The sequence below is a fragment of the Macaca nemestrina genome, chromosome 13, assembly GCF_043159975.1.
Source record: "Macaca nemestrina isolate mMacNem1 chromosome 13, mMacNem.hap1, whole genome shotgun sequence".
NCBI lineage: Eukaryota > Metazoa > Chordata > Mammalia > Primates > Cercopithecidae > Macaca > Macaca nemestrina.
This window is the reverse complement of record NC_092137.1, coordinates 112,584,196-112,604,379: the sequence shown is the minus strand read 5'-3', so window position 1 is coordinate 112,604,379 and position 20,184 is coordinate 112,584,196. Positions and strand designations below refer to the sequence as shown.

Here is a 20,184-nt window from a genome sequence, read left to right as displayed (position 1 = left end):
AGATAGTTATACCATTGAGATGCTACAAAAGAGAAAATCTCTGTGCATGCAAGAGAGTCTGTTTGTAACTAACATAGATTTGCGTATAGTGACATGGAAGGGAATTTGACTGGAGACTATCACTAAACGATCACTCCAGAATCTATCTATAGATAAATTAATGAAAGTGTAAGGGTAATCAGTCCTTCAGCAGCCTTCCCAACAACAGAGAACTCACACTGGAGAGAAGTTCTTGAATACAGTGAGTGTGGGGAAATCTCCATCCCAGCTCCACATTTACTCAGCACGTGATAACCCACATGGAAAAACCCCACGCCTGCAATCACCGTGAAAAGATTCTCAGTGACTGCTAGTCCTTTCATTGACATAAATCAACTCGCGTTGCAGTTAAGCCTTATAAATGTCATCTATGCAGGAAAATCTTTAATCATTGATCTCACATTAGACAACAGGAGCCCACTCATGCTGGAGAGAAAGTATATGAATGTCATCTATGTGGAAAAGCCTTTAGTACATACTCTGGCCTTAGACAACACAAGAAGATCCACACTGGAGATAAACCTTCTAAGTGGAATTACTGTGAGAAACATTTTGGTCAGAACAGCAAATTTATTCACACCATGGAACTCGCACAGGAGAGAAGTCTTATAAATGCAATAAGTTTGGGAAACATCTCAAAGTGTAACCTTTATTCACACCAAAGAACTTGCATGATGGAGAAACTCTGTAAATATAGTAAATGTGGGAAAGAATTCTACCTAAGCATTCAGCTTTATTCACACCACATAATTCACACTGCAGAGAAATCCTGTACATGTAATGATGGTGGAAGAGCCATCAGTTATCCTTGATCCCTCAGCTGACACAAGCAAATTCACACTGGAGAGAAATGATATGAATGTTCATTTATGTTGAAGAATGTGGCCAAATTTCTGGTTAGTAAGCATGAGGGAATTTGCACTAAAGAAATAAAATGACTGTGACCAGGATTTTAGATCAGAGTGAAGTGGCCTCGTTGACTGCCGGGAGGTTTGGTCTCATGGCCACGGAGATTAAGGACCTGGACACAGACAAGGGTGAGGTCTAGAGCAGAACTGTAATAGGTGAAAGAAAGAGAATAGCTGTCTGCTACAGAGAGGGGTCCCAGGAAAATGGGTTGCCAATCTGTGGTGAAATGCAGGGTGTTTTTATAGATGAGCTAGTGGGGAGATGGTGTCTGATCTACACAGGGCATGAAAATCCGGTTAGGACCAGTTGTGCCATTTGCATAGGACATGAATCTCTGGCAGCCCCCACCCCAATCTTTGATTATGCAGGTGGGTAGCTACTCCATGTTGCTTATTTCTTTCTTACTGTATACATGGTAACAAAAAAAGGGAAAGTGGAGCCTCGTGGTGGACATGCCTGGCCCCAGGTAGCCCTTTTCTATGGGTTTAGCTGTAGGCCTCCCCGCATTCAAGATTCCAGCTTCCTTATCGATGCTTGCAGCTCAATCTTTCAGGCTTCTCTTTGTTAGAAAAGAAATGCTTTCTTGGGCTGCTTTTTGTTAGAAGGGAAATTCTGTCGAGGACTCTTTTGCCCTCACTATCTGCCTAAATAATTCTATCTCCTGTATCAAGAGCTCTTACTTGATTTACACAAACACCAAAAAAAGGAATTATAGGGGAGAAAAATCATGTGAATGTCAGATACGTGGGAAAGCCTTTAGTCAATTCTCTGATTATAGACAACCTGGGAGAACCTACATTATAATGTAATGAATGCATAATAGCCTTCAGCAGTAGCTCTAAACTTTATAAACACCAGAGAACTTACATGGAGAAGAAACTTTATGTCTGTCATCAATATGGCAATGCCTTCACATCTAACTGATCCTTTAAACAGCAGGAGTGAACTGTACTGTAGATAAGCCCTTGATCTGTAATCACCTTTATCAAGCATTCGGCAGAGGTCCAGATCCAGTGTGCACAAGAAAACCTGGAGGAGGAATAGCCTGTAACAAGACATTGGTTGGGTCCCCTCCCATTTTACGGGAGCTCTGTTTTCACTCTATTAAATATTGCAACTGCACACTCTTCTGATCCGTGTTTGTTACGGCTCGAGCTGAACTTTCACTCACCGTCCACCACTGCTGTTTGCTGACATGACAGACCCACCGCTGGCTTCCAACCCTCTGGATCTGGCAGGGTGTCCATTGCGCTCCTGATTCAGTGAGGTGCCCATTGTCTCTCCCAATCAGGCTAAAGGCTCACCATTGTTCCTGCATGGCTAAGTGCCCAAGTTCATCCTGATCGAGCTGAACACTAGTTGCTGGGTTCCACGGTTCTCTTCCATGACTCACAGCTTCTAATAGAGCTCTAACACTCACCGCATGGCCCAAGATTCCATTCCTTGAAATCCGTGAGGCCAAGAACCTCAGGTCAGAGAACAAGAGGCTTGCTACCATCTTGGGAACTCTAAGAACAAGGACCCATCTGGTAACATTTTGGCGACCATGAAGGGACCTCCAAAGTGGTGAGCAATATTGGACCACTTTCACTGGCTATTCTGTTCTATCCTCCCCTAGAATTGGAGGAAAATACTGGGCACCTGTCGGCCGGTTAAAAACGATTCGTGTGGCCACCGGACTTAAGACTCAGGTGTGAGGCTGTCTGGGAAAGGGCTGTCTAACAACCCCCAACCCTTCTGGGTTGGGAGCATTGGTCTGCCTGGAACCAGCTTCCACTTTCAATTTTCCTGGGGAAGCCAAGGGCTGACTACAGGCAGAAAGCTGTCGTCCCAAACTCCCAGCCTTAGCTGGTTGAGATCATGGTGCAGCCAGAAGTCTACTCAACAGTCGCCCATGTGTGCGCCCCTACCTTTCCTTCTGACCCATACCTCCTGGGTCCTGACCATGACTTTCTTGAAAGTGTAGCCCCAAAATTCTCTGTACCTCTGAATCTACTTCCTCCAATCCCTGCCTCCTAGATACTAATGCTTCAGACTTTCACTTCCTCTCCCAAGTATTAGAGCAGGTTGTATCTCCAAAGGGATCTAAGGAAGCTCTATGCTGCATCCTTAGGCCCCTAGGCTATGAAACCAAGGAGTTTTGTCCCTGGTGTCCCTCCCAATTTAGGGATACAGCTCTCGACATGGGCAGTTATGTGGGACCCATTTCCCACCACCCTTGCCAGGGCCTTAGAACTGATAACCCAGTACTTTAACAACTGGAACTGAGTCTACAACTACATAATATATCAGGATGAAAGCAAATTGAGTAAATAAAAGGGAGGCACATATTCCTGTAGAGGCAAATGAGGGCAACGAGTGAATGTCCTTCCACTGTGTTTCCAAAATCCATCTACAAAGACAGAAAGGAGAAAGAAAAAGAGAAAGAGAAAGATAGAAGTAGTAAAGAAAAAAGTGTACCCTATTTCGTTAAAAGCCAGGGTAAATTTAAAACCTATAATTGATAATTGAAGCTTTTCTCCATGACCCTGTAACACTACAATACCCCTTTGTTGTCAATGTAAACAAGGGTGTAGCCCGAAAACACTGAGGCCACTGACAACCAGTAGCCCTCCTATAAAAAAATCCTTAACCCAGGAACCCATGGATGGCCCAAATGCATTCAATCTGTAGCATTTGCTTTGCTAACAAAAGAAAGTAGACTTTAGAGGAAACCTCATTGTGAGCACACCTCTCCAGTTTAGAACTATCCTAAGTCAAAAAAAGCAAAAAAGGTAGCTTACTAACTCAAAAATTTTAAAGTATGGGGCTATTCTGTTAGAAAAAGATAATTTAACATTAATCACTGAAAATTCCCTTAACCCAGCAGGTTTCCTAACAGGGGATTTAAATCTTAATTACCATACGAAGGTCCGACCAGACATAGGAGGAACTCCCTCCAGGACAGGACGATAGATGGTTCCTCCCAGGTGATTGACAAAAAAAAAAGAAAAACACAATGGATATTCAATAATTGAGGGAAACTCTTGTAGAAGATAGACCTAGGTAAATTCTCAGGTAACCCTGATGGCTATATTGGTGTTTTACAAGGGTTAGGAAAATCCTTTGATATGACCTGGAGAAATATACTGTTACTGCGAGATCGGACACTAACCCCAAATGAGAGAAGTGCCGCCATAACTGCAGCCCGAGAGTTTGGCGATCTCTGGTATCTCAGTCAGGTCAATGATAGGATGACAACAGAGGAAAGAGAACAATTCCCCACAGGCCAGCAGGCAGTTCCCACTGTAGACCCTCACTGGGACACAGAATCAGAACATGGAGATGGGCACCGCAGACATTTGCTAATTTGTGTGCTAGAAGGACTAAGGAAAACTAGGAAGAAGCCTATAAATTATTCAATAATGTCCACTGTAACACTGGGAAAGGAAGAAGATCCTACCACCTTTCTGGAGAGACTAAGGGAGGCATTGAGTAAGCATACTTCTCTGTCACCTGACTCTATTGAAGGTCAACTAATCTTAAAGGATAAGTTTATCACTCAGTCAGCTGCAGACATTAGAAAAAAACTTCAAAAGTCTGCCTTAGGCCTGGAGCAAAACTTAGATACCCTATTGAACTTGGCAACCTTGGTTTTTTATAATAAAGATCAGGAGGAGCAGGTGGAATGGGACAAATGAGATAAGAAAAAGACCACCGCTTTAGTCACGGCCCTTAGGCAAGCAGATTTTGGAGGCTCTGGAACACGGAAAGGCTGGGAAAATGGAATGCCTAATAGAGCTTGCTTCCAGTGTGGTCTACAAGGACACTTTAAAAAAGATTGTCAGAATAGGAGTAAGCTGCCCCCTCATCCATGCCCCTTATGTCAAGGGAATCACTGGAAGGCCCACTGCCCCAGGGGACGAAGGTCCTCTGAGTCAGAAGCCACTAACCAGACAATCCAGCAGCAGGACTGAGGGTGCCCAGGGCAAGTGCCAGCTCACACCATCACCCTCACAGAGCCCCAGGTATGCTTGATCATTGAGGGCCAGGAGGTTAACTGTCTCCTGGACACTGGCGTGGCCTTCTCAGTCTTACTCTTCTGTCCTAGACAACTGTCTTCCAGATCTGTCACTATCCGAGGGGTCCTAGGACAGCCAGTCACTAGATACTTCTCCCAACCACTAAGCTGTGACTGGGGAACTCTTTTCACATGCTTTTCCAATTATGCCTGAAAGCCCCACTCCCTTGTTAGGGAGAGACAGTCTAGCAAAAGCAGGGGCCATTATACACCTGAACATAGAAGAAGGAACACCCATTTGTTGTCCCCTGCTTGAGGAAGAAATTAATCCTGAAGTCTGGGCAACAGAAGGACAATATGGACGGGCAAAGAATGCTCATCTTGTTCAAGTTAAACTAAAGGATTCCTCCTTCTTTCCCTACCAAAGGCAGTACCCCCTTAGACCCAAGACCCAACAAGGACTCCAAAAGATTAAGGACCTAAAAGCCCAAGACCTAGTAAAACCATGCAATATCCCCTGCAATACTCCAATTTTAGGAGTACAGAAACACAACGGACAGTGGAGGTTAGTGCAAGATCTCAGGATTATCAATGAGGCCATTGTCCCTCTATACCCGGCTGTACCTAGCCCTTATACTCTGCTTTCCCAAATACCAGAGGAAGCAGAGTGGTTTCCAGTCCTGGACCTTAAGGATGCCTTTTTCTGCATCTCTGTACATCCTGACTCTCAATTCTTGTTTGCCTTTGAAGATCCTTTGAACCCAACGTCTCAACTCACCTGCACTGTTTTACCCTAAGGGTTCAGGGATAGACCCCATCTATTTGGCCAGGCATTAGCCCAAGACTTGTGCCAACTGTCATACCTGGACACTCTTGTCCTTCGGTACGTGGAGATTTACTTTTAGCTGCCGGTTCAGAAACCTTCTGCCATCAAGCCACCCAAGCACTCTTAAATGTCCTTGCCACCTGTGGCTACAAGATTTCCAAACCAAAGGCTCAGCTCTGCTCACGGCAGGTTAAATACTTAGGACTAAAATTATCCAAAGGCACCAGGGCCCTCAGTGAGAAACATATTCAGCCTATAGTGGCTGATCCTCATCCGCAAACCCTAAAGCAACTAAGAGGGTTCCTTGGCATAACAGGCTTCTGCCGAATATGGATTCCCAGGTATGACGAAATAGCCAGGCCATTATATACACTAATTAAGGAAAATCAGAAAACCAGTACCCATTTAGTAAGAGGGACACCTGAAGCAGAAGAGGCTTTCCAGGCCCTAAAGAAGGCCCTAACGCAAGCCCCAGTGTTAAGCTTGCCAGTGGTGCAAGACTTTTCTTTATATGTCACGGAAAAAGCAGGAATAGCTCTAGGAGTCCTTACACAGGTCCGAGGGACTAGCTTGCAACCCGTGGCATATCTGAGTAAGGAAATTGATGTAGTGGCAAAGAGTTCACCTCATTGTTTATGGGTAGTGGCGGCAGTAGCAGTCTTAGTATCTGAAGCAGTTAAAATGACACAGGGAAGAGATCTTACTGTGTGAACATCTCATGATGTGAACGGCATACTCACTGCTGAAGGAGACTTGTGGCTGTCAGACAACCATTTGCTTAAATATCAGGCTCTATTATTTGAAGAACCAGTGCTGCAACTGCGCACTTGTGCAACTCAATCCAGCCACATTTCTTGCAGATAATGAATAAAAAATAGAACATAACTGTCAACAAGTAATTGCTCAAACCTACACCGCTCAAGGGGACCTTCTAGAGGTTCTCTTGACTGTTCCCGACCTCAACTTGTATACTGATGGAAGTTCCTTTGTAGAAAAAGGACTTCGAAAAGCAGGGTATGCAGTGGTCAGTGATAATGGAATACTTGAAAGTAATCCCCTCACTCCAGGAACTAGTGCTCAGCTGGCAGAACTAATAGCCCTCACTCGGGCGCTAGAATTAGGAGAAGAAAAAAGGGTACTTAGTGTCAGAATTGGATATCCATACACCCCTAGTGTGGTTAAAATGGAATAGGGGAATATCAGATAATTTTTACTGGAGAAGGAAGTGAAATAAACATAAGAAATCCTTTATTCACACAGCAACTCTTGTAGGACATACAAGGATTCACATGGTATAGAATAATTTCAGTGTAACCAATGAGGGACAGGGCCCAGTGATCATTCATTCCTCAGTAAGTATTACAGTTCTCACAGCAGGGCAATACTAAGCCTAAAGTCAGAGTAGCAAAACCATCTGCAGGAATTCATCAGAAAACTCAAACCACGAAAAAACTCTATCAAGAACCCTTTAGGAAGTCCTAGCTAGCCAGAGCAATCAGACAAGAGAAAGAAATAAAGGGCATCCAAATTGGAAAAGAAGAAGTCAAATTATTCTTATATTTGACATGATCTTAAATTTGGAAAAATCTAAAGACTCCACCAAAAAACTATTAGAACTGATAAAGTAAGTAAAGTTGCAGAATACAAAATCAACATACAAAAATCAGTAGCATTTCTATATGCCAACAGTAAACAATCTGAAAAAGAAATCAAGGAAGTAATCCCATTTATAATAGCAGTAAAATAAAATACCTAGAAATAAACTTAACCAAAGAAGTGAATGATCTCTACAATGAAAACTGTGAAACACTGATGAAAGAATTGAAGAGGACACAAAAAAATGGAAAGATATTCCATGTTCATAGATTGGAAGAATAAAAATGGAAAGATATTCCATGTTCATGGATTGGAAGAATCAATATTGTTAAAATATCCATACTACTCAAAGCAATCTACAGGTTCAATGCAATCCCTATCAAAATACCAAAGACATTCTTCACAGAATTAGAAAAAAAATCCTAAAATTTACATGGAACCACAAAAGACCCAGAATAGCCAAAACTATTCTAAACAAAAAGAACAAAACTGGAAGAATCACATTACCTGACTTCAAATTATACTACAGAGCTATAGTAATCAAAACAGCATTGTACTGGCCTAAAACCAGACACATAGACCAAAGGAACAGGACAGAGGACCCAGAAACAAACCCATACACCTGCAGTGAACTCAGTTTTAACAAAGTGCTGGGAACAGACATTGGGGAAAGGATGGGCTCTTCAATAAATGGTGCTGGGAAAACTGGGCATGCAAAGGCAGAAGAACGAAACTAGACCCCTCTCTCTTGCCATATACAAAAATCAAATCAAAATGGGTTAATGGCCGGGCGCGGTGGCTCAAGCCTGTAATCCCAGCACTTTGGGAGGCCGAGACGGGCGGATCACGAAGTCAGGAGATCGAGACCATCCTGGCTAACACGGTGAAACCCAGTCTCTACTAAAAAATACAAAAAAAAAAACTAGCCGGGCGAGATGGCGAGCGCCTGTAGTCCCAGCTACTCGGGAGGCTGAGGCAGGAGGATGGCGTAAACCCAGGAGGCGGAGCTTGCAGTGAGCTGAGATCCGGCCACTGCACTCCAGCCTGGGCGACAGAGCGAGACTCTGTCTCAAAAAAAAAAAAAAAAAAAAAAAAGGGTTAAAGACTTAAATCCAAGTCCTCAGACTATGAAACTACTCTACAGAAACTTTGGGGAAACCCTCTAGGACATTGGCCTGGATAAAGATTTTTTGAGTAATACTGCACAAGCATGGGCAGCCAAAGCAAAAATGAACAAATGGGTCACTTGTTAAAAAGCTTATACACAGCAAAGGAAACAATCAACAAAGTAAAGAAATAACCCACAGAATGGGAGAAGATATTTGCAAACTACTCATCTGACAATGGATTAATAACAAGAATATATAAGGAGCTCAAACAACTCTATAGGAAAAAAATCAAATAATGTGATTTAAAAATGGGTAAAAATTCTGAGTAGACATTTCTCCAAAGAAGACATATAAATGGCAAACAGGCATAAAAAAAGGTGCTCAACATCATCAGTCATCAGAAAAATGCAAATCAAAACTACAATGAGATATCATCCCACCTTAGTTAAAATGGCTTTTATCCGAAAGACAAGCAATAACAAACGCTGACAACAATATGGAGAAAAGAGAACCCATGTTCACTGTTGGTGGGAATGTAAATTATTTCAACCACTATAGAGAACAGTTTGGGGGGTTTTTTCAGAAAATGAAAAATAGAACTACCAAATGATCCAGCAACCTCACTGCTGGATATATACCAAAAAGAAAGAAAATCAGTATATCGAAGGGATATCTGCACTCCCATGTTCATTGCAGCACCATTCACAATAGCCAAAATTTGGAAGCAACCCAAGTGTCCATCAACAGAGAAATGCATCAAGAAAATGTGGTGCATATACCTGATGGAGTACTATTCAGCTGTAGAAACAGAATGGGATCCTGTCATTTGCAACATGGATGGGGAACTGGAGGTCATAGTGTTAAGTTAAATAAGCCAGGCACAGAAAAACAAATTTCCCATGTTCTCACTTATTTGTGGGAGCTAAAAATCAAAACAATTGAATTCATGGAGATAGAAAGAAGGATGGTGACCAGAGGCTGGGGGTAGTGGAGGGTGAGGGAAAGTAGGGATGATTAATGGGTACAAAAATTTAGTTAGGTAGAAAGAATAATATCTAGTATTTGATAGCACAACAGGGTGACTACAGTCAACAATGACTTATGGTACATTTAAAAATAACTAAAAAAGTATAATTGGGTTGTTTGTAATGTAAATAAAGTATAAACGCTTGAGGGGATGGATACCCCGTTACTCTGATGTGATTATTATGCATTGCATGCCTGAATCAAAACATCTCATGTACTTCATGAATATGTACCTACTGTGTACCCACAAAAATAAAAATTAAAAAAATTCTAAAAAGAACCCTTTAGCCCACAATTCATTTAAGAACTCAGATTTTTGCCATGTGACTCAATTTTTAAAAGTAAGATAAAAATAGGATTGCGATATGATTTGGGTCCTTGAATGCAAAATTATGCATCTTAACCATTATATTAGTATTATGTGTACATACACATGGCAAATATTTATATGAACATGGATAAATGACACATAATTTATGACTGAAGTCTGATGTTAATACAATTCTTCCTTTAAAATGTCAAACCTGTCCATATTTTCCCACCTAGACTACCATGGTTATTCCTCACCTTGACAGGCAGGAGGAGAGGGCAAGGAGAGGAGATTAGGAGGGAGGAAGCAGGCAAGAGACGCAGGAGCATGCACTATGCGGGTGAGTGTCCCCAGCCGTGTTGGGGCAGGGATAGACTGGTGGCGGGGAATGAAGGGCAGTAGGAGCAGAAAGAAGGAAGAGGGTTTCACATAAATAGAACTAACAGAGGTATCTAGACTCTTCTCCCCTGCTCCCTGGATCCTAGTCCTAGTTCTAACCAGTTACTAAATCCTTGTCAGCAAAGGATCATCCAGCCTGTTCCTAAACAGCCCTAGTGTAGGGACCTGACTGACACCTAAGGTAGAGTAATTTGGTTTTATAAACAGGGTTAATAATTATAGTAGTGATTCCTGTTACCTGTTCAGCACTAAGTAGATGACAACTACCATGCAAAGTCCTTGATCTCATCAAATTTTTACAATAGCCTCATGAGGACAAGAGAGAAGGGCAGTGTAGCTAGGTGAGAATCAACCAGTCATTTAGTTCAACCTCATTCAGTTGTGAGGAATCTCAGGCCCAGATACGTTAAGATCTGGTGTTACAAAGCCCCCTGCTTCTGCTTTCAACCATTAGATAACCCAGAACACCTAGATGTTTCCTCTATTTTCTGTGAACTCAGCAAAAGTATCATTTACCCACACAGTCTCCTATGGTTGTGCTTGTATGCACTGCTCTTGTGCTATGACCAGAATTAGTTCACAGGAGCATTTCACGTTGTCACAATGTCAGCTTGGCATGTCTTCCACACTGCCAGCCTGTGATGTACTTTAGACAATTGTATATTTCTGGCTATATATGATTTAAACACACTCAAACATCTCTCATACTGAAAATTCACAATTCCTAAACAAACCTATAAAATGCTTTAGAAGTGAGCTGGCAGCCCAGCACTTTGGGAGGCCAAGGTGGGAGAATCACGAGGTCAGGAGATGAAGATCATCTTGGCTAACAAGGTAACAACCCGTCTCCACTAAAAATACAAAAAATTAGCCAGGCGTGGTGGTGGGCACCTGTAGTCCAAGCTACTCGGGAGGTTGAGGCAGGAAAATGGCATGAACCTGGGAGGCGGAGCTTGCGGTGAGCTGAGATTACACCACTGCACTCCAGCCTGGGTGACAGGGTGAGACTCTGTCTCAAAAAAAAAAAAAAAAAAAAAAAAAAGAAGTGAGCTGACATTGAGAAAATCTCTTCATATATTTGAGTTTTTCATTTTAATTAAGTTTTGAATGACTATAATACTCATTATTATCCAAATAGGTTTTAAAGGGACTCTTGTATGACATCACAGTTTTTTCTGGAGATAAGCTAACAAATGGTGTGACATGCTATGAAATAGCTTTTATTGTGGATAAGGGAAGAAATACATATTCAATGAAGTATACGTATTGTCTGTAAAACATATCACATTATGTGACCTTGTCAGTAGTTAAAAATCAATTCAAGTTCCAGCCAACTCTAGCATTTATTAGTATTATCATTTATTAGTATTATAATTACAATTATTTCTTTAAAATAGTTGTATCATATTAAATAATACTTGTAATAATTTCTCAAGCTTTCCAATCTTGCACCTATTAGAACTGTTCTTTTTTTTTTTTTTTAGATGGAGTCTCACTCTGTCACCCAGTCTAGAGTGTAGTGGCGCAATCTTGGCTCACTGTAACCTCTATCTCCCGTGTTCAAGCAATTCTCCTGCCTCAGCCTCCCAAGTAGCTGGGATTACAGGTGCCTGCCACCACGCCCAGCTAATTTTTTGTATTTTTAGTAGAGACGAGATTTCACCATGTTTTGCCAAGCCTGACGAGGCCAGACTGGTCTCGAACTCCTGACCTCTGGTGATCCACCCGCCTTGGCCTCCCAAAGTGCTAGGATCACAGGCGTGAGCCACTGCATCCACCCCGGAACTGTTCTTAAAGGGTGCCTCTACTCATCTATTTGTCCATAGGTTTATTACTTTATATAAAGAGCATCTTAGAGACTTTTCAGGACAACAAAGATACCTTTTACCATCACTGGAAAGCATTTTTCGTGAATACTTGATAACTTTAACAACGTGATCTTCCCTGTTTCAGCTGACACTAAAGACACACTCATCCTCTGATGAAGCCGCACACGTTAGCTGGCAAGAGTATCCCGCTTCACCGTGGAGGTTCGATTCAGTTGCTCTGAATGCTGGTCGTACCAAATATACCTCTCTCTGCTCTCCACTGAAAGAAACTCAGCTGAGTGTTCACTCCAAAGTTAGGTTTCTATACTTCTTTGGAATAAATCATCTGAGTTGTGTAATAAAGAGAAGTCATAATGCAATTCCTAGACACATGAATAAAATGCTAAAGGTTGCACAAATGCTGAATTGTAGGGATATTTCAGGCAGCATATGGCTTCCTCTTTATTTTATTACCAAGGCTAAATTCATTTTTATACATTTTTATACATGTTTATTTTAAGCTAGTCTTTTATTTATTTATTTATTTATTTGAGATGGAGTCTCGCCCTGCTGTCTAGGCCGGAGTGCAGTGGCGCGATCTCAGCTCACTGCAACCTCCTGGGTTCGAGCCATTCTCCTGCCTCAGCCTCCCAAGTAGCTGGGATTACAGGCGTATGCCACCACGCCCAGCAAATTTTTGTGTTTTCAGTGGAGATAGGGTTTTGCCATATTGGCCAGGCTGGTTTCGAACTCCTGACCTCAGGTGATCCACCCACCTCGGCGTTCCAAAGTGCTGGGATTACAGGCGTTGAGACACCATGCTTGGCCTAAGGTAGTCTTTTTTTTTTTTTTAGATGGCGTCTCATTCTGCTGCTTAGTCTGGAGTACAGTGGTGCAATCTTGGCTCACTACAACCTCCACCTCCCGGGTTCAAGGGATTCTCCTGCTTCAGCCTCCTGGGTAGCTGGGTCTACAGGCACGTGCTACCACACTCAGCTAATTTTTGTATTTGGAGTAGAGACAGGGTTTCACCGTGTTAGCCAGGATGGTCTCAATCTCCTGACCTCGTGATCTGCCTGCCTCGGCCTCCCAAAGTGCTGGGATTACAGGCATGAGCCACCACACCCGGCAAGCTAGTCTTTTAAATGGGGAATACAGAATTCGAATTGTGTCTGATTCTCTGTTGTACAGAAAATTGAAGAGTTAGGCAATAGTACTGGCGGTTACAATATAAATACTCCTTTAAAGATAATGCAGTCTAAGCAATTTTTACACATAGAAAATGAAAACCCAAGATGTTTTGCTTTCCATGGAATGGTAACTTGTGATTAGTCCATTGAAAGTACGTTGGTTAGTGTTGTTTATTTGCCCTAGACTCAGAGGATAAGAATTTGTGAGACAGATCCTCTTAAAGACGTGTAAGTGTTAAAAAATATAAAATTCCTTTAGCCTAATATTTTTTTTCCTACAATTTCCTTCAACTTAAGTTTAACGGAGTTTTAGGACCCTGTAAGAAGTAGTTTGATAGAAATGTAAGGCCATGGCATTCTACCTTGATATGAAACAATTGGGTTGAGAATGATAGGAACAAAAATTAGTTTATAAACAGTAAATTCAAATTACTACTGAACCAAAAGTTTAGCATGTAGGTATTGTTAATAATCTTTTTTTTTTTTTTTTGATGGAGTTTCAGTCCTTTTGCCAAGGCTGGAGTGCAATGGCACAATCTCAGCTCACTGCAATCTCCGTCTCCTGGTTTCAATTGATTCTCCTGCCTCAGCCTCCCAAGTCACTGGAATTATAGGCACCCACCATCAGGCCTGGCTAATTTTGTATTTTTAGTAGAGGCTAATTTTGTATTTTTAGTAGAGACAGGATTTTACCATGTTGGCCAGGCTGGTCACAAACTCCTGACCTCAGGTGATCCGCCTGCCTCACCCTCCCAAAGTGCTGGGATTACAGGTGTGAGCCATAGTGCCCAGCCTATTAATGATCTTATAGGGCAGAGTAGTCCTTGAACACCAAGCATATTTTTTTTAAAATTTCTTTTAGTGTCATTGATTTGAAACATTTTGAAAGGAAAACTAATTTTATACCTCAAAATGAATTTAGATTATGTCTAGTCATAATTATGTTGTCATCATAAATGTCTATTTTCTAAATTTGGGGGTCTCGCTCGGTGTAATAAAATATTCATTTTTGTACCTATTAGATTCACTTAACTGCTAAAGCTGGTATTTTTCATTACCTCATATGCTGATAAGATAATTAGTATTTTATTAATAAATTTTCAGTAATATTGGGAAGATCATGGTGCTATATGAATCATGTTTCATATATAAAGAAATCAAGGATTAGAAAGGCATGTAACTATATTATTTGTGCTATGTTACTAAGAATGGATATCATCTGTCTTAGCCCGTCTGTGTTGCTATAAAGGAATACCTGAGACTGGATAGTTTATAAGGAAAAATGATTTATTTGACTCACAATTCTGTTGGCTGAAAGATTGGGCATGTGGCAAGGGCCTCCGGCTGCCTCCACTCATGAAGAAAGACAAAGGGGAGTTGGTTTGCAGAGGCTGCATGGCGAGAGAGGAAGCAAGAGAAAGAGGAGGTGGTGCCAGGCTCGCTCCTTTAACAACCAGTTCTCACGGGAACTAACAGAGCAAGAACTCACTCACCCCCCACCCCCCACCCCCCAGGGAGGCCATTAATCTACTCATGAGGGAGCCACCCCCATGATCCAAACCTCCCATTAGGCTCCACCTCCAACACTGGGTATTAAATTTTAACATGAGGTTTGAGGGCCAACATCCAAACCATAGCATCATCTGTTGTGTATGATTAAAAAAAAAGCTGAAGAATATTTATGGAAACAGCACTTGAGTCTATGCAAGATTTCACAAATACCTTGTCATGCTTAGAGATCAAAATGACTTTTTTATAATTTTGGATTGGCACATTTATAAACATTTTCCAAATCAGTGTCACCACCTAGAACAGTGGCTTGATTTAGTATCTCTTTAGCTCTTTCTACATGTTTACAGGAGGGTTTTGGAAAATTAGTTCATATGTTCTAATTCTTTATACAATTACTGGAATTTAATAGAAACTAAGGTATGTTTAATGTAGATTTCAGAATTGTCGATCAAATGTGCTGTGCTCATTACTCAACTACTGAAGCCATGACTTTTTCTCAATATCTTTACCTTTTTTTCAAACATTTCATTAGCTTTTTAAAAACGAATAGACTATGTTTAGAGCTTGGTTTTACAGAAAAACCAAGCAGAAAATACAACGTTTCCTATATTTCCTCCCCCACTTTCTCCTTATCTCCCCTCTTCCAGTTTCCTCTATCATTAGCTTTCTTTACTGTGGTACATTTGTTACAACTGATTAACAAATAATGATGCATTATTATTCACTGAATCCATAATTTAAATTAGGGCTGTACCTTTTTTTTTTTTTTTTTTGAGAAAGAATCGAGCTCTGTCACACAGGCTGGAGTGCAATGGCACCATCTCAGCTGACTGCAATTTCTGCCTCCTGGGTCCAAGTGATTCTCCCACCTCAGCCTCCCGAGTAGCTGGGATTACAGGCACACACCGCCATGCCCAGCTATTTTTTGTATTTTTACAGAGATGTTGTTTTGCCATGTTGGCCAGGCTGGTCTTGAACTCCTGACCTCAGGTGATCTGCCCACCTAGGCCTCCCAAAGTGCTGGGATTACAGGCGTGAGCCACCGTGCCTGGCCGGGCTATGTCTTTATGTTTTGTACTTCTAGGGCTTTTGACAAATGCACAGTGGCATATGTCCATCATCACAGAATCACACAAAATAGTTTGAAAACCAAACACCGCATGTTCTCACTCATAGGTAGGAATTGAACAATGAGATCACTTGGACACAGGAAGGGGAACATCACACACCGGGAGCCTGTCGTGGGGTCGGGGGAGGGATAGCATTAGGAGATACACCTAATGTAAATGGCGAGTTAACGGGTACAGCACACCAACATGGCACATGCGTACATATGTAATAAACCTGCAGGTTGTACACATGTACCCTAGAACTTAATGTATATAAACAAAAAATCCTCTGTGCTCCACCTATTTATTCCTCCCTCCCATTCCCACCAACTACTGATCATTTTACTGCCTTTATAGTTTTGCCTTTTCCAGAATGTCAGATGGTTGGAATCTTACAGTGTGTAGCCTTTTCCAACAGGCTTCTTTCACCTTGCAACATACGTTTAAAGTTTCTCCATGATTTTGCATGGCTTATTAGTTCATGTCCTGGACAGCATGGTGACTCATGACTATAATCTCAGCACTTTGGGAGGCTGAGGTGAGCAGGCCTCTTGAGCTCACAAGTTCAAGACTAACCTGGCAACATGGCAAAATCCTATCTCTACAAAAAATAAAAAAATTAGCTGGGCATAATAGTGCCTGCCTATAGTCCCAGCTACTCAGGAGGCTGAGGTGGGAGGAGGGCTTCAGCCTGGGAGACAGAGATTGCAGTGAGCCAAGATCGCACCACTGCACTCCAGCCTGGGCAATAGAACCAGACCTTGTCTCAAAACAAAACAAAACAAAACAAAACAGAAAAAAATATATGTAGTTCATGTTCTTTTGTTGCTGAATAATATTCCATGGTATAGATATATCACAGTTTGTTTATCCATTCACCTATGGCTTCCAGTTTGGGACAATTGTGAATAAAGCTGCTATAAGCACTCATGTGCATTTTCGGTGGGGACGTACATTTACAACTTCTTTGGATAAATATCAAGGAGCTTGATTACTGGATTGTGTAGTAAGAGTATGTTTAGTTTTGTAAGAAACTGTCCAACTCTTCCAAAGTAGTGGTGCCGTTTTGCTTTCCCACCAGCATTGAGGGAGAATTCCTGTTGCTCCACATTCTCACCAGCATTCGATGTCGTCGGTGTTCTGGGTTTTAGCCATTCTGATCAGTGTTTAGTGATATGTAATTGTTGTTTTAATTTCCAGTTCCCTGGTGACATATGATGTTGAGCATCTTTTCATACAGTTATTTGCCATTTGTATGTCTTCTTTGGTGAGATATATATTCAGACCTCTTACTTACTTGTTAATTAGATCATTAATTTTATTATTATTGACTGTTAAGAATTCTTTGTATAATTTGGAGTAAACAGATAGCCTACAGAATGGGAGAAACTATTCACAACTACATGTCTGACAAAGGTCTACCATCTAGAATCTATAAGGAATGGAAACAAATTGACAAGCAAAAAAGACATTTCTCAAAAGAAGACATGTAAGTGCCCAAGAAACGTGAAAAGATGCTCAACATCACTAATTCATCAGATAAATGCAAATAAAAACCACAATGAAAAAACATCTCACACCAGTAAGAATGGCTACTATTACAAAGTCAAAAAACAACAGATGCTGGCAAGACTGTGGAGAAAAGAGAATGCTTATACACTGTTGGTAGGAATGTAAACTAGCTCAGCCACTGTGGAAAGCAGTTTGGAGATTCCTCAAAGAACTAAAAACAGAACTACCATTCAACCCAGAAATCCCATTATTAGGTATATATCCAAAAGAAAAATTGTTCTACCAAAAAGACACTTGCACTTATGTGTTCATCACAGCACTATTCACAAGAGCAAAGATATAGAATCAACTTAGGTGCCCATCAGTGGTGGATTTGATAAAGAATACATGGTACACATATACCATGGAATACTATGCAGCCATAAAAAGGAACAAAATCCTATGCTCTGCAACAGCATGGATGCAGCTGGAGGCCATCATCCTAAGTGAATAAACCCAGGAACAGAAAATCAGATGCCACATGTTGTCACTTATAAGTGGAAGCTAAACATTGGGTACTCATGGACATATAGATGGCAACAAGAAAGCAATCTTATTTTAAAAGGCTACCAAAAAAATAAAATTAAATTTAAAAAAGCCTAGGAATAAATTTAACCAAGGAGATGAAAGACCTTTACCATGAAAACAATAAAAGATTGATGAAAAACATTGAAGAGGACCTAGAAACGGAAAGACATTCCATGTTCACGGTTTGGAAGAATTAATATTTTTTAAATGACCACACTATTCCAAATGATCTACAGATTAAGTGCAATCTCTATCAAAATATCAATGATATTCTTTGCAGAAATAAAAACAATCCTAAAATTCATATGGAACCACAAAAGACTCGGACTAGCCAAAGCAAATCTGATACAAAGAACAAAGCTGGAGGCATCACACTGCCTGACCTCAAAATATAGTACAAAATAATAACCCGAAAAGCACAGTCCTGGCATAAAAACAGATACATAGACTACTGAAACAGAATAGAGAACCCAGAAATAAATACATGTATCTACAGCCAATTGACTTTCAACAAAGACATCAAGAATGTACACTGGCTGGAGGACAGCCTCTTCAATAAGTGGTACTGACAAAACTGGTTATCCATATGCAGAAGAATAAAACTAGACCCCTATATCTCACCATATATAAAAACAAACTCAAAATGGATTACAGACTTAAATGCAAGACCCAAAACTGTAAAACTACCAGAAGAAAACCTAAGGAAAATGCTTAGGTCATTGATCTAGGCAAAGATTTTATGGATGAGACCACAAAAGCACAGGCAACAAAACGAAAATAGACATATGGGATTATATCAAACTAGAAAGCCTCTGCACAGCAAAGGAAACAATCAACAGAGTAAACAGTGAACTTGCACAATGGGAGGAACTATTTACAAACTACTTATTTGACAAGGGATTAATATCCAGAATAAATAAAGAACTCAAATAACTCAATCGCAAATAAAACACAACAAAGAACCCTATTTTTTTTTTAATGGGCAGATGATCTAAGTAGGCATTTTTCAAAAGATCTACAAATGGCCAACAAGTATAAGAAAAAATGCTTAATATCATTAACCATCAGGGAAATGCAAATCTAAACTGCAACGAGATTTCCTTTCATCCCAATCAGAACAGCTATTATCAAAAAGACAAAAAATAACAAGTACTGGAGAGGATGCAGATTAAAGGGAATTCTTACACACTGTTGGTGGATATGTAAATTAGTACAGCCACTATGGAAAACAATATGGAGGTTCCTCAAAAAACTAAAAATTAAGCTACCATATGATCCAGCAATCCCACTACTGGATATACATCCAAAGGAAAGAAAATCAATATGTTAAAGAGATATCTGGCTTTCTGCCTCCACTACTCCCATGGTGCCCATGAGAAAGCTGTGGTGAAGGGAGGCAAAAAAAAAAGCAGGTTCTGAAGTTCACTCTTGATTGCACCCACCCCATAGAAGATGGAATCATGGATACTGCCAATTTTGAGCAGTTTTTGCAAGAAAGGATCAAAGTGAACTGAAAAGCTGGGAACTTTGGTGGAGGGATGGTGACCGTCCAAAGGAGCAAGAGGATGATCACCATGACATCTGAGGTGCCTTTTTCCAAAAGATATTTGAAATACCTCACCAAAAAATATTTGAAGAAGAATAATCTTCATGATTGGTTGTGCATAGCTGCTAACCGTAAAGAGAGTTACAAATTATGTTACTTCCAAATTAACCAGGACGAAGAAGAGGAGGAAGACAAGGATTAAATTTCATTTATCTGGAATATTTTGTATGAGCTCTTGAATAAAACTTGGGAACCCAATTGGTGGTTTACCGTTGTATCTCTGCAGTGTGGATTGAACAGAGAATTGGAAATCATAGTCAAAGGGCTTCCCTTGGGCCACCACTCACTTAATTGTAACATGATTTTTTTATTTTTTATTTTTTTCTGCTTGAAAATTTCAATTCTTGTGGTAATACTAGAGTAGAAGGAGAGGGTGACTTTACGGAACTGACAGACATTGGGCAGGCAGATGAGGGCGTGGAGGTATGGGCTGAAGGGACTGTTTTATTTTAAAAAGTGTGACTGTCAATTGTTTCTGTTGCTTCTCCCAAAGAATGATTCGGATACAAGTGGGCTCCTCTCATTCATTAAAAGAAATCGTAGCGAGGTGCGGTGGCTCATAACTGTAATCCCAGCACTGAGTCCTTAACCTGTGGGATCTGGCACTATCTCCACGTAAATAGTGTTAGAATGGAATTGGAGGACATTCAGCTGGTGTCTGCTGTT

General features: G+C 40.9%; 1 long non-coding RNA gene and 1 pseudogene across 1 annotated transcript; one reads left to right on the top strand and one right to left on the bottom strand.

The window, feature by feature from the left end:
- Window positions 1–661: 661 nt before the first annotated feature.
- LOC139357727 (uncharacterized) lies at window positions 662–2,252 on the bottom strand. The gene is made up of 3 exons (XR_011611335.1): window positions 2,120–2,252; window positions 1,816–1,977; window positions 662–879 (listed from the first exon to the last, which is right to left on the bottom strand). It is a non-coding gene; the product is annotated as an uncharacterized lncRNA (long non-coding RNA).
- An 879-nt stretch (window positions 2,253–3,131) lies between these two features.
- LOC105490324 (large ribosomal subunit protein eL22 pseudogene) lies at window positions 3,132–19,776 on the top strand (annotated as a pseudogene).
- The last annotated feature ends 408 nt before the right edge of the window (window positions 19,777–20,184 follow it).